Below are 23,992 nucleotides of genomic sequence, written 5' to 3'. Positions count from 1 at the left end.
GCCATTGGGAAAGACATATGGAATCCTGCTACTGGAGAAGCTGCCTAAGGCATGTGCACATATGAAAGGAATCTAAATGGAGTCACCAAAAAATTTAGGTGAGATGATGTCCCAAATAGACATTTTATGCCACCAAATAAAACCCCCAGTTCCAAGAATAGGTTAAATATCATTGATTAGTTGGTCCAAGGGGTCATGTGGAACTCCCTAAACATTACAGGCTATTTCCAAAGCTATTGTTGCTTTCAAAAACCTATGGTAAGGGCTTCTTTTATATATATATATATATATATATATATATATATATATATATATATATATATATATATATATATATAAAATTTCCTTTTCTTTTTTTCTTTTTTTTTCCTTTTTTTTCTTATTTGATATAATTTTTTATTTACATTTCAAATGATTTCCCCTTTTCTATGCCCCCACTCCCCGAAAGTCCCGTAAGCCCCCTTCTCTCCCGCTGTCCTCCCACCCACCCCTTCCTACTTCCCCATTCTGGTTTTACGGAATACTGCTTCACTGAGTCTTTCCAGAACAAGGGGCCACTCCTCCTTTCTTCTTGTACCTCATTTGATGTGTGGATTATGTTTTGGGTACTCCAGTTTTCTAGGTTAATAACCACTTATTAGTGAGTGCATACCATGATTCACCTTTTGAGTCTGGGTTACCTCACTTAGTATGATGTTCTCTAGCTCCATCCATTTGCCTAAGAATTTCATGAATTCATTGTTTCTAATGGCTGAATAGTACTCCATTGTATAGATATACCACATTTTTTGCATCCACTCTTCTGTTGAGGGATACCTGGGTTCTTTCCAGCATCTGGCAATTATAAATAGGGCTGCTATGAACATAGTAGAGCATGTATCCTTATTACATGGTGGGGAATCCTCTGGGTATATGCCCAGGAGTGGTACAGCAGGATCTTCTGGAAGTGAGGTACCCAGTTATCGGAGGAACCGTCAGATTGATTTCCAGAGTGGTTGTACCAATTTGCAACCCCACCAGCAGTGGAGGAGTGTTCCTCTTTCTCCACACCCTCTCCAACACCTGCTGTCTCCTGAATTTTTAATCTTAGCCATTCTGACTGGTGTAAGATGAAATCTCAGGGTTGTTTTGATTTGCATTTCCCTAATGACTAATGAAGTTGAGCATTTTTTAAGATGCTTCTCTGCCATCCGAAGTTCTTCAGGTGAGAATTCTTTGTTTAACTCTGTACCCCATTTTTTAATGGGGTTGTTTGGTTTTCTGGAGTCTAACTTCTTGAGTTCTTTATATATATTGGATATCATGCTTAAAGTCTTGGAGAGAACAGGAATTCAAGGCCCATACCTAAACAGAGTAAAAGCAATATACAGCAAACCGGTAGCTAGCATCAAAGTAAATGGAGAGAAACTTGAAGCAATTCCACTGAAATCAGGGACTAGACATGGCTGCCCCTTTCTCCTTATCTTTTCAATATTGTACTTGAGGTACTAGCTCAGGCAATTCGACAACATAAGGAGGTCAAAGCGATACAAATTGGAAAGGAAGAAGTCAAACTATCATTATTTGCAGACAACATGATAGTCTGTTATCACCTAAGTGACCCAAAAAACTCCACTAGAGAGCTCCTACAGCTGATAAACAACTTCAGCAAAGTGGCAGGTTATAAAATCAACTCAAGCAAATCAGTGGCCTTCCTATACTCAAAGGATAAGCAGGCTGAGAAAGAAATTAGGGAAATGACCCCCTTCGCAATAGCCACAAACAGTATAAAGTATCTTGGTGTGACTCTTACCAAACATGTGAAAGATCTGTATGACAAGAACTTCAAGACTCTGAAGAAGGAAATGGAAGAAGACCTCAAAAAATGGGAAAACCTCCCATGCTCATGGATTGGTAGAATCAATATAGTTAAAATGGCCATTTTGCCAAAAGCAATATACAGATTCAATGCAATACCCATCAAAATCCCAACTCAATTCTTCACAGAGTTAGAAAGAGTAATTATCAAATTCATCTGGAATAACAAAAAACCCAGGATAGCTAAAACTATTCTCAGCAACAAAAGAAAGTCTGGGGGAATCAGTATCCCTGACCTCAAGCAATACTACAGAACAATAGTGTTAAAAACTGCATGGTATTGGTACAGTGACAGGCAGGAGGATCAATGGAACAGGATTGAAGATCCAGAAATGAACCCACACACCTATGGCCACTTGATCCTCGACAAAGAGGCTGAAAACATCCAATGGAAAAAAGATAGCCTTTTCAACAAATGGTGCTGGTTCAACTGGAGGTCAGCATGCAGAAGAATGAGAATTGATCCATCCTTGTCTCCTTGTACTAAGCTCAAATCCAAATGGATCAAGGACCTCCACATAAAGCCAGACACTCTGAAGCTAATAGAAAAGAAACTGGGGAAGACCCTTGAGGACATCGGTACAGGGAGAAAGTTTCTGAACAGAACACCAATAGTGTATGCTCTAAGATCAAGAATTGTCAAATGGGACCTCATAAAATTACAAAGTTTCTGTAAGGCAAAGGACACCATCAAGAGGACAAATCGGCAACCAACAAATTGGGAAAAGATCTTCACCAATCCTACATCAGGTAAGGCCCTCTTCTAGATATGTTGTTGAACAGGGAGAAGCAGGGAGAAGCCAAGCTGCTGCCTAAGTAGAAGCTTCACCCTCATTGACTAGGATTCATGGTTCTACCGAAGGAGAAAGGCACTACTACCAATCAGTTACAAACTCTGTGCCCTACAACAGTGACCCATTTAAAAGACAAGAGTGGCACAAATCTTATAGGAGTAACCAAACATTTTTTAAATTGGTTTAAGGCTGACTCCATGAGACAGAATTCACTCTGGAAACTGTTACAATGGCCAAGAATCTGAAACTTGATAGGTTACATGCCTAGGGAAAATTCTATTACTATTATTCTAAAGGATACTATGATGCTAAAGGAAACTGCACCAATACAATTAGTCCTGTTGATCTATTGCTATATCCATAGATTAATGCCTTTTTCTGCCATCACCAGAGAAGCTTCCACTTGCAGTAGATTGGAACTAACACATAGACCCACAACTGGATAATATACAGAGTCAGCGACCCAGAGAGTCAGAGCACTCAGTGCTCAATGTCTTCTTCAATCCCTGTTCTTCATTGCTCAAGGATCTATGCAGAAAAGGAGATGAAAAGATTCTAAAAGCCAAAGCTGATGCCTGAGTCCAAGCAAAAAGTATCTTTCACAGATGATGCATATATGATTTCACAGAGACTGTGGCAGCATAAAGAAGATCTGCAAAGGATCAAGCCAGCTGGCGTCACAGCACAGAGAGGGAGAAGTAAACGCAGGGTCTCACCCAGTGGCATGTCACCAGGTACATCAGCCATACTCCAGGGCAAACCTCATGTCCAGGAGTAGCTGTCCAATACAAAAAGAACTCCATGATTTTTAAATGGGATTTTATTTCATTTTATCATTTTTGTTGTAGTGCTCTTTTGTTTATCTGTTTTGATTTTTGTGGACTTCTTTTGGTTTTGGTTTGGTTTTCTTGAAAGAGAGAGAAGATAAAATTGCATGGGCAAGGAATGGGGGACAATCTAAGAGGTAGAATCTAAACTGAGGAAGGAGAAACATGCTCAAAACATATTGCATGAAAATATTTTAATTATAAAATTATGTGTTCAGTTAGTACACACTGTATTTTCCTCTTAAATTACAGTCTGACTGGTGGCACGCAAACGTCCACCCTGATCATCTAGTCGGACCATTATCCCTGTGTTTACCTTTGCATTTCATTTCAGTTGACTTCTTCTTGCTTCCTGTGAAGGTAAAACACTCAGGTGATCTTATTCACCTCACAGAGGGCACTCAAGGACACCTGGCACTCTCCAGGACGGCATCATGTGGCTCTTACATTTCTGTGCTCGTAGTTCCACTTTGGATGGATGGATGGCATATAGTCTCCTACCACGAAGAAAGGAAGTATGGGCTCCATTTACCTAGGATTGTATAGAGTTCAGGATGTGAGTGCTACCATCTCTCCCCTAAGCCCAACAACCTCAAACTTCTTCTAAACAAAGGCTAGAGGTGACTGTTAGAAGTTAACTGTATGTGGAACACAATCAGAAGCTCATTTTCCATACTGATAGGGACAAAGGCCAGTTAATAGCATTTTAGAAGAAACTAAGAACATTGATTGAGGTTTGGGAACCATGATAATAATAATAACACAATAATTGATTGATGGATCGATGTTAGCTGCTGAACACTGTCTTAAGATATGATATCCAATGTTTACACAGTCTTCACATCAGCATTACAAAATGGGACCGGATTTTATTCCATTGTTACAGATGGCAACGCTGAGATAAGAAGCAATTAAGAACCTTTCCTAGGCAGATGTGGTGATGCACACCTGTAATCTCATCACTAGGAGGCAGAGGCAGGTGGATTTCTGAGTTCAAGATCAGCCTGGTCTACAAAACAAGTTTCAGAACAGCTAGGGCTACACAGAGGAAAAGAAAAGAACTTTTCCTAAAGTCACACAAGTAATAAATTGCATAATAAATCATTGAAATGAGAACATCATTCTGGTTTCCTCACAGTTATACATTCCATAATAGATTCCATATATATGTATATATGCCTCTATATATGTGACAAATATATCTATATATGTAAATGTATGAATACCTATATATGTGTATGCATACTACACAAGCATATAAATTATGTACATTTGATAATATATTCCATATATACATGTACACATATGCATATGCATATCTATGCACATATGTATATGTATATATTGCATATGTATATTTGCATACATGTTATGTATTATATTCTACAGTATATATTTTATATATTTATATGTTCAGTTTGGGATGTGGAGTTTGAGAACTCTTCTTTGGAAAACATGATTTGAAATGCTGACAAACATAAAAGATTAAGGTCTGCTCTGCAAGGCTTTGGGGTACTAGGACAAACATTTCCTGACATATTCCCATCATTCACACCTTTAATCCTCACAACAATCCCACATGGTTGCCATAGAGACAGGGGGACCAGGGATGGGGAGTGAATGGCTTTGCCCAGTTCCCACAGTTCAACTGCCTCATGATCTAAGCTCAAACCCAGCTCACTTTATTGAATGCCCTGGCATGTTACATTTTGCTCAGTTACCTGCATCATGAATTCAGCCAGAATAGACTGTTTGTACTGTATGCCTTGAATTCTGCTCGGCACTGAGAAGTCAAAGACCAGTAAATCTAACTTTCAAGAAGTTAATGGTACAATGGAAGCGACACACAAATGTCACCTTGTGATGGAAGGTTCAAGATGATCTGTTGCCGTCCTTGAAGATCATGGAAAGGGAAGGAGCCAGAGAGTGCAGGTGGCTTCTAGAAACTGGAAGAGGAAAGAATTTTGATTTTTCTAGAGAGTCTTTACAAAAAGCTAAACTGTGACAACGCCTTGATTTGGGGACATCTTATCTACTCTTTGGGACATCTTATCTAACTATTAGATAAGAAAGTTATGTTGTTTTAAACCCAAGAGGGTCGTGGTAATTTTTTGGAAGGGTAGCAAGAAAAGAACATAATCCTATTCATTGAGTCATCTCAGGGTGATTTACATGTATTTATTAAAAAGGAAACACTAAGTACACAGGACGCTCTAGGTGTTGGGCCAGGCTCCAAGCCTAGTGAAAGCTGGACACATCTAGTCTCTGCTGGTAGAGGACCTATCCCAGTTGCACATGTAATAATTGAGACAGCAGCCCAAGAAACTTGGCATGGCATGCCTGTGCTAGCACTAAGCAAACAAAGGCTGAATCCCCAAAGTAATGTCTCCATCTCCTAAGGCTTTTGAGGTATAGATGGTCCTGGGAGGATCCCAGTGTTTCTGCCTCCCATAAAGCCAAAGGCATTTCACAGCTGTCTCATTTCCTCAGAGGCACTGCCCATTCCATGTCAGGAATACCTCCTTGTGCCTAACCCTTGTGTTTTCTTCTGAGTTCCTGGAGGTGCTACCTCTCTCTTCTCTGAGAGGCCAGTGGCCATTCCTAATTCTGCTTTGAACCATGGGACCTAGTGGCTCCACTCCATCCTCCCAATACCATAGATATGTATCCTGCTAGAGGCAGACTGAAACATTCTGATGCAAATCCATTGCCCATAATCGGGTGTCCCTGTTTTCCAAATGCAATCAGTTTCAGAAGCATGTGAGGAAAAAATATATAGGCAATTTCCGGCAGTCCTTGCAAGTGTCCATGACAGAAGGGAACTAAGTGGCTGAAAACCATTTTCCCCATCGTCAAGCCTTTCCCTGTGCAAACACACACCCACGCGGGCTGGCTAATGCTTGCCTCTCTGGACATATGCGAGCAAACAAATGCAATTACGACCAAGATGTAATCACAATTGTTTTGCTATTAAAGCTGATGCCTTCTCTCGTGGTTTGGTTGACAATATATGCAGAAGGGTGGAATTGCTTGGCACTTTCCTGGGAAGAAAAAAAAAACACAGCAGCAAAAGTATTGCCTCCTCTATGTAATATCTGGGAAAATACAACATTTAAATGCAGAATTTGACTTTCCAAGAATTGCACCAGAAAACCTTTTAGCAGAAACAGCAGGGAGAGAAAGCTTTTCAAATCGGGATAGTCCATGAAGGATTATGAAAATGGAGGTCATTTCATGAGGCAGAATCTCAAATACAATGAGAAGCATCTTTTACTCTGTGTAAATACACACGGGCAATTTATTCTCTGTTGAGCTACTAGTGGGTATTTTTGGTTGCTGGGAAAACAGGAAAGGAAGGAAGCCACCATGTCCAAACCCAGAGCCATGAGCTGGGCCTGCATGGGGAGCAGTGGCCAGTTTCTTTTGTGTGAGCCTGAGACATCTGAAAGCTTCCCTCTGCCTAGAGTGGAGCTTGTTAAGCACCTGGGGATACAGAGGCTGACTGAAGGCTTTCATCTGTAGTCAGTTCTTAAGAGAGGATCAGGAAAGGGCAAATCCACCCACGTCAGAGTGTCTGGATGCTCTCAGAGCTGGCCAAGGATGTGGTCAATATCATTGACTTTGACTGTGTCTCTACACAGCTCACCAGCGAGGTTATGTGGCCTCTTTGGTGAGGCTGGAGGAGGAAAGAGGCTATGGAACAGCTTACCCAGTCTGTAAATCTCAAAGGAAAGTTTTGTAAAAGTAGCACTTGAGTACTGTTACCTGTGAGGAGAGGTGTGAGCCATGCTTGGGAATCGTGCAGGGGAGGAGGTGGTAATAATGAATGTATTTTCTGTGCGTCAGGATCTAGAATTACTTAGGAGACAAACCTTTGGGAGTACCTTGGGGATATTTCTAGATTGGGTTCATTGAGATGGGAAGATCCACCCTGAATTTGGATCAGTGGGGTCCTGAAACGAATAAAACAAATGAGGATCCATATTGCTCTGCTTCCCAACTCTGAAGCAATGTGACCAGGTGCCTCAAGTCCCCGATGCCACAAGCTCTCCCTGCTGCTAGACTACACCCTGGAATCCTCAGCCAACTCCTTCCTTTGAGCGGTTTGATAGGATTTTGTCACAACAGGGAATGTAGCTAATAGAGTGAGTCAGATTGGTTGATTGATTGGTCAAGATTGATTGATGATAAGTGGATAAATAAGATAATGGGTTGATAATGGCAGACAACGATGATGGAATATCAGATGGATGATAATGATGGACAAATGTATACACTCATTCGTATGTGATTTACTAGCACTTGATATTTCTTGATTCTTTCCATGAACTAGATAATTATATCTGCACTGGGAACTTAAGCATAATGAGACTTGTGGGGACTCTGCCCTCAAGCGTACTGCCGTCTGGTTAGAAACTATGGATAACTAAACAGTTTAGATCAACAAAAGCAAAGAGAGCTCTCTGTAAGAAGAGTTGAGAGAGGGGAGCTGCTTCCTTGGTTTGCCTACACTGGGTCTCAAGATCTTGACTCATATTATAAACTGAGTTCAAATACTTTTGCTAACTTACAAAAATCAAGTTGCTGTGGCTTACAAATGAAAACCCCAAACTTAATGCTCTGCAATAAGAACAAGTAATTTGATGTGAATGACTCTCACATTAAGTAAACTGTATAGAATTTTCTGGAGGTAACACTATATTTCTTCAATGTTAAAGTTTGATTTTTCTTTCACATTTTGGCATAACTGGAATGTGGCCACCATGTGTGGAATCTCAAAGTTATAATTGACAGTTTCTCTTTCTTAATGTGGTATGGTCTAATTGAATGTATTGATACACCTTAGTTATAATTGTATAGAGATTACTCAAGACATAATGGGGTGTTGGTAAGTGGTTATGTAGCCATGATCTAGTAAGGGTTTAACAAGCAGCCTGCTGGGGGAAGATGCTGGCTCATACCACTTAGTGTCTCCAAATACCAAATATAAATAATCTACAACCAGGCTCCAATATTAATTTGCATCCAATTCTCATTAAGCTTTAGGTCTCTGCTCTAAGAATACAAATCTGTGTCTAAATCCTGAGTCTTGTTTAAATACAATGGGGGGGGGGGGGCAACCTTCTAGTTTAATGCATAGAAAGATCTTTTCTCCAAACTTAGAGCAAGTGGCTCCTTCTCATTATCTGAGTCCTGATACAAAAAATCAGTGCCTCTGAGAAACCATTCAGAGAGAAGGTTTGAAGATGGACATTTGCACAGCCATTCATATATTCAGATTTATATCCTCTCTCTCTCCCTCCCTCCTTCTCTCTCTCTCTCTCTCTCTCTCTCTCTCTCTCTCTCTCTCTCTCTCTCCTCCCTCTCTGTGCTCTCTTCTCCCTCTGTCTCTGTCTCTGTCTCTGTCTCTGTCTCTCTCTCTCTCTCTCTCTGATTCAATCTATCTCTGCATATGACGTGGCACCACCCTCATGTTTGCTTGTGTGGTACCTACCTTCTCCTGCACCACACTGAGAGTTTCCAGCACAAACTTTTTCTCCAGAGCCCACACCTAAACTATGTGTCATAAACCGCTGTGGAATGGCCCAATCACTGAACCCAAGATTATATCATCAGTTAGATCCACGCACTGTGTGCCTGTGTGTTCTTATTTTTGTGGGGAGAACAAAATTTTCTTTTATATAGTAAAATGAGCTAGTCCATCATGTGGACAGCTTAGTCTATCATGTGGACATTGTAAGACTTTAATCCTTTCTGTTTTAATGAGGAATATTTACAGCAGATATAGGGACAGACGTCTGCTTTTAGGCAAAGTAGATGGCAGAGCCTGGTTTATCTCACTAAAAGAAAGAATAGATAAGGATGCACTGCAGATAGTTTTTAAGATGCCGGGGACCAGAGGATGAAAGGAGAGATGGGAGACTAGCAAGCTGGGCCTGACTGCAGCTGCAGCAACCTCAACCTGACAAAGGGCAGCCGAGTGCACTCCACGGCTAAGACTAATCTTTTTTTTTTTTTTAATTTTTTTTATTCGATATAATTTATTTACATTTCAAATGATTTCCCCTTTTCTAGCCCCCCACTCCCCGAAAGTCCCGTAAGCCCCCTTCTCTTCCCCTGTCCTCCGACCCACCCCTTCCCACTTCCCCGTTCTGGTTTTGTCGAATACTGCTTCACTGAGTCTTTCCAGAACCAGGGGCCACTCCTCCTTTCTTCTTGTATCTCATTTGATGTATGGATTATGTTTTGGGTATTCCAGTTTTCTAGGTTAATATCCACTTATTAGTGAGTGCATACCATGATTCACCTTTTGAGTCTGGGTTACCTCACTTAGTATGATGTTCTCTAGCTCCATCCATTTGCCTAAGAATTTCATGAATTCATTGTTTCTAATGGCTGAATAGTACTCCATTGTGTAGATATACCACATTTTTTGCATCCACTCTTCTGTTGAGGGATACCTGGGTTCTTTCCAGCATCTGGCAATTATAAATAGGGCTGCTATGAACATAGTAGAGCATGTATCCTTATTACATGGTGGAGAATCCTCTGGGTATATGCCCAGGAGTGGTATAGTAGGATCTTCTGGAAGTGAGGTGCCCAGTTTTCGGAGGAACCGCCAGATTGCTTTCCAGAGTGGTTGTACCAATTTGCAACCCCACCAGCAGTGGAGGAATGTTCCTCTTTCTCCACACTCTCTCCAACACCTGCTGTCTCCTGACTCCGCTCTCTCCCCCATGGTCAGAAAGACTGAAGGAAGGAGCTTACCTCTCAGGGTCAGCATTGCACTTGATGTTGTAGCTTATACAGGAAGGCAATGCATGATCTTGATTGGAAATAAATTATTTAAAATGTTCCTCATAGTCTAGAATGTTATCTTTTTTTGAGAGAGAGAGAGAAAGATTTATTTGGTTTATACTTCCAAAACATTGGAGGAAGTCAAGACAGGAACTAAACAGGGCTGAAACCTGGAAAAACAAGCTGATTCAAAGGCCAACTATGGAGGGATGTTGCTTACTGGCTTGCTTCTCCAGGCTTGCTCAGCTTGCTTTCTTATAGAACCCAGTTATCTTTTATGTAGAAAGTCTGGGGGCTGTGATAGAGCTCAGAGTTACAGAGCTTATTCTACTCTGCTTTCTGATTCTGTCATAAAATTTTGACTTTAAAAAAACATCTTAAGGGGAAAAGGGTTTATTGAACCATTCTCTTTACAGCCTATCATCATCAAGGGAACCCAGAGCAGGAACCTGGAGATAGGATCTGAAACAGAGACCGTGGAAGGAGGCTGCTTTCCTCGGACTTGCCCAGTTACTGTTCTTATCCAGCCCAGGACCACATGCCCAGGGGTGGCACTGTCCACAGCAGACTAGGCCATCTTATATAAACTTGTAATTAAGAAAATGGCATAAAAACATGGTCACAGGCGAATCGGATGGAAAAACTTCCCCAATTGAGGTTATTTCTTCCCAAGTGACTCTTTTGTGTCTAGTACACATGTCCGGTGTAATCAAAATCCTGGGTTCAATCTCGAACATCTCAAGGAAGAGAAGAATCTGCTTTTAGAAAAAAAGAAAGAAATCTCCTGAAATATATTAGAACTCTAAAAGTGTGTTTATCTAGGTTGTTGGACAGAAAATCAATTATATTTCTATAATACTATCAACAAATAATTTAATTCCCAAAGTACACAATCTAGTAAACCTGAGACATGAAGTAACATGAAACTTGATAATACCATGACAGTAAAGCCCATATATTAAATACCAAACACCCACAGAGGAAATTGAAATAGATGCGAATAAATGGAATGATAACCCTCCTATTCATGAACTAAAAAATAAAAAATTACATTGTTAAAATAGCCCAAGCCAATCTAGAGATTTGAAGTAATTCTTATCAAAGTTATAATGAATTTTTTCATAGACCCAAAAACACAATCCCTTGAAAACACAAAGGATGCCTGATAGCTGATCCAGTCTTTAGCTAAATGGGCAAAGTTGTATATGTGATGCTACCTTATTTCAAAATATGAAACAAAGCCCAATTATTAAAACAGTATGGTACTGTTATTTTTAAAAAAATGTGTAGAATAGAAAGGTAGGAGACAAGCCATGTAGTTAATGGAGTTTTGGGAAAGACCCCAAGAATACACAATAAGAAAAAGGATTGTCTCTTTAATAAATAGTGATCAGAAAACTGGACACCTAGTGAGAGAATTATATTGGACACTTATTTTATATTATAGTTAAAAAAAAACCTCAGAGTATATTAAATAGTGAAGTGATAGAATTATAAGGAAAAAAAATGCTTCCTAACATTGGCCCTGACAAGTGTCCTTTGAACAGAGCCCAGGACCACAGGCAACAAGTATGTGAACAGACAGAAGGGGCTCCATGAAAGGGACCCACTGGTGGGAGGAGAGGACCAACAAACAGTGTGGAGAGACAACCAGCGAGAGAGAACACTGGCAAACCCACACTCCCTGTAAGGGGATAATATCCAGCATCTTTAAGGAACTAAAGTTCATTGACAAGAAACAAGTAACAACAGTTTTTAAACTGTTGGCTAAAGGATCTAAAGAGACATTTCTCTGAAGAAGAAATAAAAATAGCCAAATGTATATAAAAATAGGCATTTTCATTAATATTCAAGGAAATGCAAATCAGAATAAAATAATGATGTTTTATCAGATCAAATGTGTGTGTGTGTGTGTGTGTGTGTGTGTGCACTCGCATATACATGTGAATGTTTTAGAGAGATGTGTAAAGACACTGTCAAGTCATATGACCTGAATTCAGGCCCCTAGAACCCACATAGTAGAAAAAGGATTCTTTTACATTATTATGTGACTTCTACATATACGTCATGACACATTGTACTCTTCCTACCATCCCATGGCACACATATATATATGTGTGTGTGTGTGTGTATATATATATATACACACACACACATATACATACAAAATAAATAATGTATGTAATTTTATCAAGAGGAAAGCAATTGCAAAAATTGAATTTGATATGGAATCAATGGACCCTTGAAACAATTAGGTTAATACACCCATGGAAACAATGCAGAGGATCATAATATTAACAATGCAATTATCTAGCAATCCCACTATGGGTAAGTAACCAAACTAAGTCAAGGTAGCATCTCAAAGAGAAAGATGCTCTCTTGCGTTCCCTATGGCACTGCACACAACTACCAAAATAGGGATTTAACCTGTATGTCATATGTGAGCAAATAGATAAAGAAAATGTACTACAGTGGGCTCTCATTCAACCTTACAAATGAAGGAAACCTTATTTTTGCAACAGCAGTGTGCACAAACTTTGAAGGAATAGTGCTACATGGAATGAGTGAGCCTGTGAAGACAAGCACTGTAGGCTCTCATGGTTATGTGGAATCTAAAATAATGAACTCAGGCTGGAGAAATGTCTCAGCAGTTAGGAGTTTGATCCTTGAGACCCCTGTGACAGAAGGAAAATCTAATTCATTTACGATGTCCTCTGGCCTCTCTGGTCATGTGGAGGCATGCACACCAACACCCATACCCCTCCACACACACATGCACACACACACACACACACACACACACACACACACATACATGCAAGCATTCATGCACACACATTCACATATACTACAATGCACATATGCATACACATAAGTAAAATGTAATAAAAACATGAGCATGTTTTCATTCTGATAAGTAAGACAGCCCATTTAAATCCAATGCTAATAAACATAACCCCTTAATTGGATAGTTGTTCGTGTACCTAGTATATGCTATACAATATAAAGGAGAAGAATATAAGTACCCACTGGCCTTTGGGGTGCCATTACCATGCCAAGAGGGGGTATGGGAACCATGGTTACTATAGAGCACATGTCTGGGGTCTTCATCCTGGGAAAGTGAGCTACAAGGGCACTTTAGAGCCCATAGGAAAATGAAGTGAAGGCTAAAGTTTTGCTCCTGGAAGCTGAGGGTTTTGTCTACACCCGTTTGCTGTATAGTCTTATAAACAGCACTGTAACCTACCTTCTCTGATGTTCCCAAAGTGGAAATGGAGATAAAGATAAAAGTTCCTAGTACTTTAATGTGACCAAGAGATATTTAATATTTAATTCGTTTTTTTTCCATTCTTGTTTCTCTCTCTCTTCTGTGTGTGGGTACTATGTATGTGTTCACTGTATATGTGTGCACTGTATGTGTGTACTGTGTGTGGGCATTGTGTGTGTATACTGTGTGTGCATTGTATGCGTACACTGTGCATATGTGTGCACTGTGTGTGTTTACTGTGTGTGTGCACTATATGTGTGCACTGTGTGTGCTGTGTGCACATTCTGTTTGTACACTGTGTGTGCACACTGTGTGTACACTGTGTGTGTGTGTGTGTGTGTGTGTGTGTGTGTGTAGAAAAAGGCTGCATCAGGAATCTACCTTAATCATTCTTCACCTTAGTTTTTGATACAAGGTCTCTCACTGATTCTCCAACTTGACCGTTCATCTAGACTAGCTAACCAATGAGCCTCAGGGATCCTTCTGTCTCTGCCTCACCGGCACTGCAATTACAGGCCCAAGACTGACTTGTTTTGAGATCCTAAGTATAGAGACCAAGTCCTCCAATTTGAAGGGAAATTCACTTTATTAGAAGGCCATCTCTCCAGCCCCTATCCTGGGACCTTTAGATATGTAGATATGGCTACCTTCTATATCTCAGACCCTCAGGTAAGGTAATAAATATTGTTGAATGATACCATCTACCCAGTAACAGAGAATAAATTCTTTAACCATGCCAAAGAAAGAGTGTGTGTTAATCAAAGGTACCACAGAGAGGGGGATCCTTCCCAGATCCACCTTTGAATTACTTCCCAACCTGTTTTACTACCAAGTTCTCTGCATAGATCCATTGTCCTTGCTATCAACAGTCAGGAAAATAACATAGTTCTTCACATGAGTTCTCAACAGTGCTAGGCAAGATAGCATGCTTACGGGCAGAGCTGTCCCACAGGAAATATGCATTCAGATGGTTTGTTTTCCCCTGGGGAAAATCATATGAAGTCAGTGACATCTTCCTTTCCAATTTGTATCCCTTTGACCTCCTTATATTGTCTAATTGCTCGAGCTAGTACCTCAAGCACAATATTGAAAAGATAAGGAGAAAGTGGGCAGCCCTGTCTAGTCCCTGATTTTAGTGGGATTGATTCAAGTTTCTCTCCATTTAGTTTGATGCTGGATACCGGTTTGCTGTATATTGCTTTTACTATGTTTAGGTATGGGCCTTGAATTCCTGTTCTTTCCAAGACTTTAAGCATGAAAGGATGCTGAATTTTGTCAAATGCCTTTTCAGCATTCAATGAAATGACCATGTGGTTTTTTTCTTTGAGTTTGTTTATGTAGTGGATTGCATTGATGGATTTCCGTATATTGAACCAACCCTGCATCCCTGGAATAAAGCCTACTTGATCATGGTGGATGAGCGTTTTGATGTGTTCTTGGATTCGGTTGGCAAGAATTTTATTGAGTATTTTTGCATCGATGTTCATAAGGGAAATTGGTCTGAAGTTCTCTTTCTTTGTTGGATCTTTGTGTGGTTTTGGTATCAGCATAATTGTGGCTTCATAGAAGGAATTGGGTAGTGTTCCTTCTGTTTCTATTTTGTGGAATAGTTTGAAGAGTATTGGTGTTAGGTCTTCTTTGAAGGTCTGATAGAATTCTGCACTGAATCCATCTGGTCCTGTGCTTTTTTTGGTTGGAAGGCTTTCTATGACCCCTTCTATTTCTTTAGGGATTATGGGACTGTTTAGATGATCTATTTGGTCCTGATTTAATTTTGGTATTTGGTATCTGTCTGGGAAATTGTCCATTTCCTCCAGGTTCTCCAGTTGTAGTAAGATCTGATTTTTTTTTTTTTAAATTTCCTCAGTTTCTGTTGTTATATCCCCCTTTTCATTTCTAATTTTGTTAATTTGGATACTTTCACTCTGCCCTTTGGTCAGTCTGGCTAAGGGTCTATCTATCTTGTTGATTTTCTCAAAAAACCAGCTTCTGGATTCATTGATTCTTTGTATGGTTCTCTTTGTTTCCTCTTGACTGATTTCAGCCCTGAGTTTGATGATTTCCTGTCTTCTACTCCTCCTGGGTGAATTGGCTTCTTTTTGTTCCAGGGCTTTCAGGTGTGTCCTTAAGCTGCTAATGTATGCACTCTCCACTTTCTTTTTGGAGGCACTCAGGGCTATGAGTTTTCCTCTTAGCACTGCTTTCATTGTGTCCCAAAGATTTGGGTATGTTGTGCCTTCATTTTCATTAAATTCTAAAAAGTCTCTGATTTCTTTCTTTATTTCTTCTTTGGCCAAGGTGTCATTGAGTAGATTATTGTTCAGCCTCCATGTGTATGTGGCCTTCTGTCATTTTTGTTGCCACTGAAGACCACTCTTACTCCATAGTGATCCGATAGGAGGCATGGGATTAGTTCGATCTTTTTATATTTGTTGAGGACTATCTTGTGACCAATTATATGGTCGATTTTGGAGAAGGTACCATGAGGTGCTGAGAAAAGGGTATATTCTTTTGTTTTAGGGTAAAATGTTCTATAAATATCAGTCAAGTCCAATTGGTCCAAAGCTTCAATTAGTTTTATTGTGTCCCTGACATGGAATGGGAGAGGGGGCTGAACTCTACAAGCAGCTGTCTGCTGTGGAATTTATTCCTTATCAATACTTAAATGGACAGGCAGAAGTTTAATGAAAAGACTCAAGAAGGACAACCCGGACTGTGGCTGAGATGAAATCGGTCTCAATGACGGCCAATGGGCAGCAGTTATGGGCTCCTGCAAACAGTTTAAAAGTAATCTTGTAATTAAAAATATATATGCCAATTGAACCTAATGGCAAGTGACATTCTGACTTACTCCTGATGTGGGATTCCATCAGCTTTTCCCAGGTAGGTTAGCAGAAATGGCGTCCTTGAGTTCACCGAGGGTTAATTTGGGGGATCCTTGGGGATAGCTTAAGTGGCCCCCGCTTATCCCAACCCTGACTCAGAACCTAGGTCAAGTATTGTGCTTTTTCTACACATCCTCAGACAGATTAAGCCTCAAAATGAAGATGACAGAAAGGGACCATCTCCTTCCTCCTCCCTAAAACCCCAGGAGAGTTATCTATGACGACCTCCTCAGACCCTGGCTGCACTTTAGAGTTATTGTTCTGAGGGAAGATTTCATTAGTGCCTCTAATTCATTCCTCACAGTGTTCTCCTGTTTATTCTTGTTGGCGGCCAACTTGTAAAATTTTATTATGATTTTTTTCCTTAGTTGGTGCCATAAGAAGGATCTTTTAAAACGACAATGACAATTCTATCATCAGCTTTAAGGATAGTTATATAAATCCACAGCAAGCTGTGTGTCTACAAGAGGCAGGTAGGGTAGGTACTGTACTCTTTTGACTCTGTAGTTTGTAATTCTACCAGCCTAGAGACAGACGGAGGGAGAGAGAGAGGGAAAGGCAGAAGTCAGTGGCCACATGGTATAATGGAGGGGTAGAGGGCTGGGGTCAATTCTGATTTTGTAACTTACATCTCTGCAAGTGCTTTATTCAAGTAGATTTTTTTTTTTACAAAATAAATATTTTATTTTATTACCAGCGGTGGATGATTGGGAGCCATCATGTAGATGCTGAGATTCAAAATCACATCCTCTGGAAAGGCAGCAAGTACTCTTAACTGCTGGGCCCACAGAGGTTTTTGTTTGTTTGTTTGTTTGTTTTTAATTTAAATGTAACATATACAAAGTAACACGTAGAACTCTGGAGGTGATGATAGAAAAAGTCTCCAGAGGGTGAACACACCATGTCACTAGCCTCAAAGAGAGAGGTAATGTGACAGCCAGCATGTGCTCTGCACATACATGAGTTTGCTTGCTGTTAAACTTCAGAGCAGGCGTTAGAGGAGACCTTCATAAGCCTAGAGACATGTGGTTAGTGCAGCATCACCCAGTAGGGAATCACCCGAGACAAACTCAACCATGGCGTCTGGCTTCCTCTCCTCAGCACAGCATTTGCAGATGTGTTTTTGCTTGTGTGTTCTGTACTTGGACATCATTGTCCGGGCTCTATGAAGTATGTCATCTGGATGACAGCCTGTAATCAACTCATTTGTTCCATTGTTGATAGACACAGGGTTGTCGTGTTCTGATCTCTTCCATAAAGAGCCTCTGTGAATACTCTCCCCCCACTTGTGTGTGTGTGTGTGTGTGTGTGTGTGTGTGTGTGTGTACTCACAAATAAAAATATTACATGCTGGATTCTGCTAGTCACTCAAACACTTGCCCAATTCTATACTCTCCCCGTCTCTCAGTGACATTCTGTACAGTCAGGATAGCCATTCTGGAGGCAGGGAGCTTCACTTAGGGTTTTACACTTATACTATCAGTTTTTTTTTTAATGCACTAATCTGCCACAAAAAAGGAATACTTTGGAACAAAGTTAAAACTAGAAAAACAAGGAGCACTATCTCTGTAGGAGGAATAAGTCAGCATATTCTGACTGGCAGCCCACAGTAGCCCACACATGCACAGTAACTGTGTCCGTATTTACTAACCCTGAAACTTACCTGCAGCCTGGGGACAAATGATGACAGGGAGGATGACCAGAACAACCAATTAGATGGTACCACCTACATGGACCAATGGGACATGGCCGGAGGGTATAAGGGCACACCCTATCCTGCAATGAATGAGTCCACTTAATCTTAGTGTCAGTACTGACACTCAAGCGTCATTCTCCTGCATTGCATCCATCTTTGCTCCTTGTCTGACAGCATTGCCCCACCTTGCTCCTTTCTCTAAATGTTAAACTATACCCAAACATATATTTGTTTATTATATATGTGTGCATGTATGTATAATGTATATGTATAAGTTTTATGTACACACATATTATACACACATATATGTATATATTATAGGTTGTGAACATACCTTGGTGAATCTCTTCTGTGTATGTCTGGAAGAGCACCTAGGATAGAGAATCTTATGTTCCACTTAGACTGAGATAATAATCAATTTTACCCATTCTATGTTAGACTTTGAACTTGTCATTTGAGGTCTCTGAGCCTAATTACCTATTAGGAAAATTCCATATTCTAGTATTGGTCAAATATAACATCACCTGAAGTTAAATAGCAGGGTCCAGTATTTAATAGCACTTGTCTCAGAGACGTTTAGTGTTCTTCAAAGGATTCATACATGTCCCTATCTTTCCAGTACATGCTTTAGATTGGTTTAAACGATGCCTTGGGTTTGTCTAATGGGATTATGCGTGAATGTGTGGATAATCTTAACTAGCCCATCAAGTCTCCCCAGTCTCCCCACTATTCTCTTATCCCCTGCTATAGAACCCCAAAGAGCAAGCTGAGGAGTGGAGTGAGATCTACCACTCGTGGTAGAATGCCCTAGGTAGATGGGTAACCATGGGAACACAAGCCCCACTAGCATGCCACAGATGTTACAGAATGAGGAAGAGAAAGAAGAAGCTATCACTATGCTAAATGACCAAGACTTCTAGCTTTTACTGTCCCCAATGTGCCACAGACCCTCTGGCTACAAGCAAGGGCTAAGCTGAGAGAGGACCGCTCCCTCCTCCCCCAAGAAAACCACTAGATGGTCACTTTGAAGACCTTCAAACTTCAGTTCAATGGATGCCTTCCACGTTGCCTAATTTCTGAATGGCAAAGCAAGCCGTGTCTTGCTGTGACTAAAGCGAAAGGTCTGAAAGTAATCTTTGACTGGGATACGCTAATTGATAAATCTTTCTTCTATACAAAAAAAAAAAAGAAAAAGAAAAAAAACAGCTTGTAATTCCCAAATTGTGTCTGATGTACCCCAAGCTCAGCACTCCTTCCAAAAAAAAAGGAAGGCCCTCGGTGATTATTACTTTAGAAAAAAAAAAAGTACACAATCCTCTCCCACCAGGTTCAAAGCCAGTCTCATTCTTTTGTTCTTGCAAAGCTTTCTTTCTGGAGTTCCCTGGTGTCTGCGTGGCCTGTGAGCTCTCTCCTAATGATTAAACTCCTAACCATAATACAAAGAATGTTTAATAAGGCTTTTGTGTTATTTTCCCGTTACCATAGAGACTGTTTAGTGTAGGGCTTTAAGTATGTGTAAATATGTATTTTGGACAGTGGTTAAGAGCACGTATAATTTACCCAGCCATAGCAGCTGCTTCACAGTGTGGCAGTTCAGTGCGACAAGGCGTATGGAAAGCATTTTATGGTGTGTTATTTATAGTTATTTCCTCAATGGCCTCCAAGAGCTCCTTCCATTGTACAGGGGAAATAGGCATTTAGCCCTTTTTAACAATGAATGTCATTTGCTCCATTGTAGCAGCTGATAGTCATAGGTCCCAGGAAGGCTGGTAAATACACAGTTGGTAAAGTGTCAACTTGAAAAAGAAACCACATTGACAGGGAGACACAAGACAAACAAAGCCCCTGCCTCCTGGAGCTGAGCTCATTAGGGAGGGAAATTGTTGACTGGAGCTTCTCTGGCAGGATAAGAAACCCTTGGAAAGAGGTCACTGTCTGCTTTGAAGCTGTCCCCATGGGCAAAATAACACATAATAAAGGCAACAATAACTAATAACTGTTAGCCAAAGTTGACTCTGGGCCAGAGGCATTGAGCACTATGTTCAAAGCCCATTTGACCCTCCCAACATCCTAACCCAGTGGGTTAGCAGGCCCTGTGAGATTCTTCTTCAATTTGCTCAATAAGGAAACTGAGGTATAGAAATTGCTCAGCCTGCCAAACATCATCAGACACATGGAGGTAGTTCTAGGCCTTAGGTTCAACTCAATACTTTCGAGGACTATGTGATATGACTCATATTCTGCCAAGGGCTTCCTGAGCCACGTGGGGGTTAGTTCTTGCTCAGCAATGCACATACATGTTCTCCAAACCCAGAGTTCTTCTAGAGAAAGAATAAGACATGAACCATTCTGCCCAGAGCCTATGGACTTCAGTCTCAGTTTGACTTAACACAGAGTCTTCAGGGCTTACTTTGGTTCAGATGAAGACCTGGCTATTCAGTATCAGCTAGCATGCAGCGAGTCCCCACTGAACCCCAGAGGAGGCATTGATTCATACAAGCTTTTCCTCATTGAGTGCAGCTACATGTACATATAAGGCACCATTTCTCAAGTGTGAGGTACATTTCCTTCCTAGGGAATACTTGAAAAGGCTTTGTATCGGGTTCAGTGGCACACACCTGAAATTCCAGCACATGGGAGGCAGACGCAGGAAGATCAAGAGCTTGATAGTAGTAGCCTGACCTGTGTCAGTAAAACAAAAGGAAAGAAAAAAGGTGGAGGAGGAAGAGAAAGAGAAAGAAGGGGAAGAAAGAGGCAGAGACTGAAGGAAGGAGGGAGGAAGAGTAGGGATACAGAGAAGGAAGAAAAGGAGGGAGAGGAGGGAAGAAAGAAGGAAAAAGAGGAAGAGAGGGATGATGAGAAAGAGAAAGGTAAGGAATGGAAGGAAGAGGAAGAAGGTTGAGGGAAGGAAGGAAAGGGGAAGGGCAGCGAGAAGAATAGGGGAGGGAAGAGAGGGAAGAAATGGAAGGAAGGGGGAAAAGAGGCAAGGAGGACATGTAGGCTTGGAGACAGTTTTGCTTGTCACCATTGGGGAGGGAATACAACTGGTTTCCAGTAGGCAACGGTCTGGGGTGCTGCTCAGCCTCCTGCAGCCAAAGAATTAACCATCTTCTAATGAAGAAAGTGCTGACTTCAAGTAATTAAATATGGTCCAGCACAGAATGGGTGGTATTACTTCAGGGGACATTAAATTGAAATGAGGCTAAAGGTCCATTGATCAGCTTGCTTGAGACACGGATTGCAAGATTTAGGCATTATAACCATTGAATACTTAACACATGGTTGCATACCCGGTTATTCTAGAAGATGTGTAAAATGTCCTTGCACTCCTGAAAGTTGGGATTCATTTTGGACTTTCTAGCACCTGAAAGGAGACCTTAAGTGGCTCTGAGCTCATCTGATATTAGAAACCAAGAAAGAGTATTCAACTGGAACTTTTGCCCAGTGGAGGCAGCATTATTGTTCAGAATGGTGAGAGCCAGCATCTGGTACACACTCAAAGCCAGGGTTGCCCTGGCCTGCACTGTGATTAACATGTCCTTGGTCATTGCACCCAGTAAAGGACTGCTCCCAGGCAGAGCTAGGAAATGATTCTGGGAAAATGCACACTAGCTCCCTTCTTTTCCTAACTTTCCATATGATTACCTATCCAATATGTCAGTCAAATAACCATTGAACATCCATGCCTGTGTCCTGGGTCTCTGTTGGGCTGGGTCTTGTTCTAGTCTCTATTTCTAATCCTGGTTTAAGAGGAAGATCAAATATCACATTTTATGGGGGATTTTTTGTTGTTGTTGCTGGCTTGTTTTATTTTTTGTCTTTTTGATTTTTTTGTTTGTTTTTGTTTTTTGAGAAAGAGCCTTGTTAATGCAGCTCTACTTAGCTTGGGATTCACTAGGTCGACAAAGCTGGTCTCAAACTCACTGTGATCCTCTTGACACTACCTCTTGGGCTCTGGATTAGAGGCATGCACCATCGTGTCTAGCCAACACTACCCTTGCAAACTACATTTAGAATCAAGAGGACGGCTTCCTTCTCTAGCTTATTAGGCCTACATCCTTGAATGTGTCATTTCCTGGAATATTGGAGTGTGTTGGAATTAGTTGCTTAACACCTATTGACTATTTAAACAAATGAGGTTACTGTACTCTACAATGACAAAAAAAATTGGAAAGCAGAAATAATATTCGAGATGATCCAGAAAGCTACTACATCAGGGTGAAATCTATTCCAGATAGGGATTGGGTGATGGGCATAATAGTAGGTCATTCCTACAAAAGACTGAGAAAGAGGATGAAAAGGGATGGAGAAATAGTTCAGCAGTTAGGAGCATTTGCTGTTCTTCCAGAGGACCAGCATTTGTCTCTCAGCATCTACATTATGCAGCTCACAACCACCTATAACTCTAGCTCTAGAGGATCTAGCATTTCCTTCTGGTCTCCATAGGCATCTGTGCACATGGTGGTACATGTATGCACACACAAACACGTACACACATGTACACACATGTGCATACATACACACATGCACATAAATGTGCACACACATACATACCATACACATATGGACACACATGCATACACATGTACACACATGTGAACACATACACACATGCATGCATACACACCACACATGCATGCACGCACACATGCATACACATACATACATTCATACACACACACACATATATTCATGTGCACATACCACATATATATCATACACATATATACACATATATACCATACACATATATCATACACATATAAACATATATACCATACACTACACACACACACACACACACACACACCACATACACCATCACCACCAACAACAACAAATAAAAATTAAAAAGAGGAAGAAGCCCAGGAAAATCTAGAATAAAGGTGCCCAACCATTTCCCTTTGATCTATGGCTATGGTCCACATATGCTTGTCATGAATCTATTTATGGGACACCAGCCTGACCTTTTGGTTCTCACTGTTGTCTGTATTTTATCACACACACACACACACACACACACACACACACACGCACGCACGCACGCATGCACATGCATGCAGAGATGGGGCTCTAAGTTGAGTTTCAGTGCTCATCTATTAAAAGAAAAAAAATAGTCCTTTTAAAAAGTACTTCTGGTGGTCAGAGCCTGAGCCAGAAAACATGTCTCTCTTCTTTCATAGTTAAAATTTAAGGGGCTGGAAAGAAGTCTCAGCAGTTAAATGTGGTCTGCTCTTTCAGAGGAGCTGAGATGGGTTTTCAGAAATCACACTAGGATATGTACAACTGTCTGTAACTCTAGCAGGCCTGACTCTCTCTTCGGGCCTCTTCTGTGGGCATCCACACTCATGTGTGCGCACCCTCACACAGACATTCACACTTGCGTATAATTAAAAACAGAATAAACCTTTAAAAAATCTAACCCCCACAAGTTGGGGCACAATCATCCTCACTGTGTAGTTGAAGACACTGAGCTTGTACTGTTTAAATAATCACTAATGGATTTTTTTTTCCCCATTTCCAAAATGCATTCAAAAGAGAATGCCAAGGTTGTAGAGGAGAACTCTACCTCAGAGATGGGTGCAAGGTTGTTGGTCACTCCTTGTGCCAGCGCTGGTCTTGAAGCTTTGCTGAGATTTTAACCAAGGAGGCAGGGGGATGCAGAGGAATTGAGTGGAAAATGAGCCAAGCTTGGTGTTAACGGGGTGGGTATAGGATATTCCAGAATGAGTAGCCAGACTGGCTGGCCTGTAGACACAAGATGGGAAATAGTATAGTCATGTGTTAGTTAGAGTTGGCTCCCGGCTCCTCCCACCATGCTCCTGTAGGTGTCCATGCATCCTCACTCTGATGAACTCTTACCTGTC

Source organism: Apodemus sylvaticus, chromosome 21 (assembly GCF_947179515.1).
Source record: "Apodemus sylvaticus chromosome 21, mApoSyl1.1, whole genome shotgun sequence".
In the NCBI taxonomy this organism is placed as follows: domain Eukaryota; kingdom Metazoa; phylum Chordata; class Mammalia; order Rodentia; family Muridae; genus Apodemus; species Apodemus sylvaticus.
The sequence above is the reverse complement of the archived record's forward strand: the minus strand, read 5'-3'. Positions refer to the sequence as shown.